The sequence below is a fragment of the Bidens hawaiensis genome, unplaced genomic scaffold (assembly GCF_021521415.1).
Source record: "Bidens hawaiensis isolate Kalapana, Puna unplaced genomic scaffold, B.hawaiensis_p1.1 tig00067622_1, whole genome shotgun sequence".
In the NCBI taxonomy this organism is placed as follows: Eukaryota; Viridiplantae; Streptophyta; class Magnoliopsida; order Asterales; family Asteraceae; genus Bidens; species Bidens hawaiensis.
This window is the reverse complement of record NW_027501988.1, coordinates 22,592-28,591: the sequence shown is the minus strand read 5'-3', so window position 1 is coordinate 28,591 and position 6,000 is coordinate 22,592.

The following is a 6,000-nucleotide window of genomic DNA, read 5'->3' as shown; positions in this document are numbered from 1 at the left end:
GTAAGGTCTCACCTACCTCAAACCGTTGACTCTGCTATGGAGTTGGCTGGGTACTTGATGGGCGGCATGGTCCGCAACAAAGGATAGGACAAGAAGGTGACTCCAACGACTGCTCAAGGAAGGACTGGTGGAAGTTCCAACTTTAGAGGCAAGGGCGTAAACCGAAACAACTCTACGCCATGCAAGACTTGTAGGAGATACCACAAGGGTAGATGTAATTTCGCCCCGTCTCCTAAAGTCTGTGAGTCCTGTAATTGTACGGGACATGATGCTGCTAATTGTTGGAAGAAAAAGATGACTTGCTTCAACTGCAAGGAAATGGGCCATTTGAGCTTTGAGTGCCCAAAGAAAAAGCCTGTTGCTGGTGGTGCGGGTGGAAGTGGCCAAAACCGAAAAGGAAACGCTCGCGTCTTTGTACTCGACACAAAAAGAGCCGCTGATGTGCCGGAAACCATCACCGGTACGTTTCTAGTCAACGAAACTTATGCTAGAGTTTTATTTGATTCGGGTGCCAATTTGAGTTTTATAGATTATAGTTTCTGTAGTCTATTAAACGAACCATTAACAAAATTAAATAAAACTCTAAGCGTCGAGACTGCTAATGGCGAAATTGTTAAAATCTCCGAAGCCCTTGAAAACGGAAAAATTCTTCTAGCTGGTTATGTTTTACCTATTTGTTTGTTGCCTATGAGTTTGGCTGGTTTTGACATTGTACTTGGTATGGATTGGTTATCCGATAACCAAGCCCGAATCATCTGCAATAGCAAAACCATTGAACTTCAAACCCAGGATAAGCGAACGATTCGAATTGAAGGGGACAAAGACGCTGGCCAAGTTAGCATAATTTCTATGATTAGGGCTAACAAATGTTTGAATCAAGGATGCCTCGCATTCATGGCCTACGTCACTGAAGAGTCTAAGCCAAAAGAAATCAAAGACGTTCTCATCATTTATGACTTTTCTGACGTCTTTCCTGATGAACTTCCCGGAATCCCTCCCAATCGTTAAGTAGAGTTTAGGATCGATCTTATTCCTGGTACTGATCCGATCGCCAAAGCTCTGTATCGTTTAGCGCCGATTGAAATGAAGGAGTTGAAGAAACAACTCGATGAGCTTCTTGAGAAAGGTTTCATCCGACCGAGTTCGTCGCCTTGGGGAGCGCCAATTCTATTCGTCAAAAAGAAGGATGGTTCTATGCGAATGTGTATCGATTATCGTGCGTTGAACAAAGTTACAATCAAGAATCGTTATCCACTCCCTCGTATCGATGATCTTTTCGACCAACTTCAAGGTGCTAGCTATTTTTCAAAAATCGATCTTCGTTCCGGCTATCACCAACCCAAAGTTCAATCCGAAGATATTCCGAAGACTGCTTTTCGAACAAGGTATGGACATTATGAGTTCACGGTTATGCCGTTTGGACTTACTAATGCCCCAGCCGCATTCATGGACATGATGAATCGTATTTGCAAGCCGTATTTGGATAAATTTGTTATCGTATTCATCGACGATATACTTATTTATTCTAAGTCCGGGGCTGATCATGAAATTCATCTTCGAACTTTGCTTGAGATCCTTAGGACCGAGAAGTTGTACACCAAGTTCTCGAAATGCGAATTCTGGTTGCATGAAGTACAATTTCTTGGTCACATCATTAATGTCAACGGTATTCAAGTGGACCCCGCTAAGATTGAAGCTATCTCTAAGTGGGAGGTCCTGAAGTCGCCAACCGAGATCCGAAGTTTCTTAGGTTTGGCCGGCTACTACCGTAGGTTCATTGAGAACTTTTCTCGAATCGCCGTTCCTCTAACTTCTTTGACTCGTAAGAACATCAAGTATGAATGGGGAACGAAGCAACAAGAGGCATTCGATATACTTAAACAAAAGATCACTCAAGCACCTATCTTGGCTTTGCCAGAAGGTTCTGAGTATTTTGTGGTATTTAGTGACGCATCTCACACAGGATTAGGATGCGTACTTATGCAACGAAAGAAAGTAATCGCTTATGCCTCTCGTCAACTCAAAGTACACGAAAAGAATTATACGACTCACGATTTAGAGTTAGGTGTAATAATCTTTGCGCTTAAGATATGGAGGCACTATCTCTATGGAGCAAGATTTACCGTGTACACTGATCATAAGAGCTTGAAACATATCTTTGATCAAAAAGAGCTTAATATACGCCAACGACGCTGGATGGAAACGCTCAACGACTATGATTGCGAGATTGTATATCATGAAGGCAAAGCCAACGTTGTGGCTGACGCCTTAAGTCGTAAAGAGCACGAAAAGCCAAAAAGAGTTCGAGCATTGCGGCTAGAACTTCAAATTGATCTTTTCGAACAAATCAAATCCGCGCAAACACAAGCGATCAATGAAAACCAAATCTCCGACGAAAAACGTAACGGCACCATTGACTCGTTAGTCAAGGGTGACGATGGTATCCTTAGAATGGGAAACCGAATTTGGGCACCAATCGTTGGAAGTTTGCGTGAGAAAATCTTGAATGAAGCTCACAAGTCAAAATATACGATGCATCCCGGAAGTGATAAGATGTACCACAATCTAAAGGCGAACTATTGGTGGAATGGAATGAAAAGGGATGTCGCTTCGCATGTTGCGAAATGTTTAACTTGTTTAAAAGTTAAGGCTGAACACCAAAAGCCTTCGGGATTGCTTCAGCAACCTGAACTTCCCGTTTGGAAGTGGGAGTTAACTACTATGGACTTCATTACCAAACTCCCGAAGACGACTCGACAACACAATGCTATTTGGGTGATTGTGGATCGATTGACGAAATCCGCACACTTTATACCCATCAGTGAGTCGTACTCAATGGATAAATTAGCGCGTATCTATGTGAACACCATTTTCGCTTTGCATGGGGTACCGCTAACTATAATATCTGATCGAGACAGTCGTTTTATGTCTCATTTTTGGAAAAGCTTCCAACAAGCTCTTGGTACGAAGTTGAATCTTAGCACTGCCTATCATCCGCAAACCGATGGGCAAAGCGAAAGAACGATTCAAACGTTGGAAGACATGTTCCGAGCTTGTTTGATCGATTTAGGTGGAAGTTGGGATGACCACTTACCCCTAATGGAAGTCTCATACAATAATAGTTATCACACAAGTATTCAAGCCGCACCATTTGAGGCTTTATATGGTCGTAAGTGTAGAACGCCCGTGTGTTGGTCTGAAACCGGAGATAATCAATTATCTGGACCCGATAGTCCAAGAAACCACCGACAAGGTTATTCAAATTCAAGAACGACTTAAGACGGCACGTGATCGCCAAAAGAGTTACGCCGATATTCGTCGTAAGCCGTTAGAATTTAAAGTCAGTGATAAAGTGTTAATTAAAAGTCTCGCCTTGGAAGGGCGTTGTTCGCTTCAGCAGGAAAGGAAAATTGAGTCCTCGATTTGTTGGACCTTTCGAGGTACTTGAACGAATCGGTACTGTTGCATACCGATTGCGACTGCCTGAGGAAATGCAAGGAATACATGATGTATTCCATGTTTCGAATCTGCGTAAGTGTTTGACCGATGAATCTTTGGCGATGCCATTGAAAGACGTAGAAATAAACGAAAATTTGAAATTCGTAGAACGTCCAATTAAATTTGAAGATTCAAAAACAAAGAAATTAAAAAGAAAAACTTTGAAAATTGTGAAAGTTAAATGGGACTCGCGTAGAGGGCCCGAATATACTTGGGAACTCGAATCGGAAATGAGAAGGAAATACCCCCAACTATTCTTGTAAAACAATCTCGAGGACGAGATTTGTTTCAAGGTGGGGAGGATGTAACACCGTGAAAATTTCGAGTTCAAAGTATCAACTTTTCAAAAGTCTAGGGACTAAAATTGTCAAATTCCAAACTTGAGGGTTATAAATGAAAATTCTATTTTCTTGACCCATAGCGGTACGCGCCGAGTCAAAAGAGACACCCATCGCGGTACGCGATGGGATGTCTGACAGGTTGTGACACGTGTGCCACGTGGCACACGGTGGCACTATGTGATGCCACGTGTCACCACGTGGCAACACTGCGGCCACGTGTCGCCACATGGCAAGCCTACATATTGACTCAGCAAGCCTACGTCGCGGTACGCGACGGGCTTGCTGAAGAGCTGGGCGCGGTACGCGATGGGACCCAATTTGAAGTCTATAAATAGCGGCCATGGGATCTCACTCCAAGTATCCCAAACACAGCTCTCACTTCTCTCTAACCTCTCTCTAGAACCGATAAACGATTTGTCTCGATAAGCGTGCCACGATCCTTCGTTGGTGTATAACGTTTCCTCGAAGTATTTGCCAACCCTTTACCCACACTCAATCAAGAAGGTGTTGTTATAATGGCGAGGAATCTCAAGAGTCGTGTCCTCGAGTGTTGAAGATTTGGCGTTCCTCGATTAGCGTGTCGAGCAAAGTAAGGCGGCATCGAAGTGCTGCTCGAGTCCCTAGCATTTCTAAAACGCCAACGAGGTTAGGCGTAATAATGAATCCAATATAATATTATATTCAAGGCTTAAATCCTTAAGTCGAGGTTATACTCGATGCCTCGATAAAAGAAAAGAGAAAACATAACAAAGAAATGAATGAAAGATTGAATGTTGAATATGTGATAACATATATATGTGTGTAAGTATATATGTATATATTCTTTGTTATGAAAATATTATTTAAAGAATAAAAAAGTATTCTTAAATAATAAAAGAAAAGATTACGTTTCTTGTAGAAGAAGAAACGTCGGGTTTTGAATATAAACTAAAGGTTTATAATCTACTTTTAAACAAGAGGTTTTCAAGTAAATAAGAATTGAACTAAAGGTTCAATCGAGGATTGAGATATAAGACTAAAGGTCTTAAGCCGGATCGTGTATCTGACTAACAAATATTTATACTCGTAACTATAGGTTCGAGAAAAAGAAAGGGAAAGACCCTTGGACGGTGAGTGAAGCCGATCCTAAAGAGATAAGGTGAATACGCCCCCAAACTTTTAAACTTGTTTTCAAAAGAGTCAACTTGTTATATGAAATTGTTTACAAGGAACTATGTGTTCCTAAAACCGTTATAACTATGGGTATAAACCTAGCTCTCAGGCTGTGGTATATATATATCTGGATCCTTACATAGGTGGTACTATGCGATGTATGGGCATGATCGCACCACCCTTGGTCGTAGGACGCTCTTCTGCAGGGAGTACGACCGTTGTGTATATTTACGGGTACTTAATGAAGTCGAACGCTGCGGTGTTTGTGAGGTGACCTGGTGTAGAGGCTCTAGTTTATAATGTGTTATTTGACTTTGTTATTCCTAAGCCACGTTGGGCCGAGACATGCGTATTCTCGAGGGGTAATAAAGTAAAAGAGTTATTTTTGCGTCAGCGTGTTCACCAGCGTTCGTTGCTGACGTATTTTCTTACATTTTGCAGGTGAACAAGTTTAGCACTTGGAGTGTCGAAGTGCTACTAATATCCGATGGCTCGGATTATTTTGTAATAACTGTATATGGTGGTTTGTAATCATAAACACATAAATATTTTGTAATAACTTAAACGGGTATTTTATAATCCCGTCTTTTGATTATATATATAAAGTTACACTTTCGATCCTTAAAGTTTTATAAGTCTTCCGCAACTAAATGCAACTCTGATTTATTTACAATTACGATACCAACTATTGAGTCACGCTCCTAGGCCCTAGACGGGGTGTGACATCCTTAAACATCAGATTCATCAGATTGATGTTCGGAAACTTTCTCCATGTATAGAGGAAACCAATCTCATTAATCTTTTACATCATTACGTTGATGATCTTCACCAAGATGTTTTACCGTTTGAACATGTTAGGGATTGGTTTTTTTTATCCTAATCAAAACAAAGTTGTTATCAAGTTTGAGAATGGCCAGTATAAAAATTTGAATCCTAAACAACTATTGTCATGTGATGATTTGTTTCTTTTGAGAGAGCTAGATATGTTGAAGTTATCTAATTATAGAAA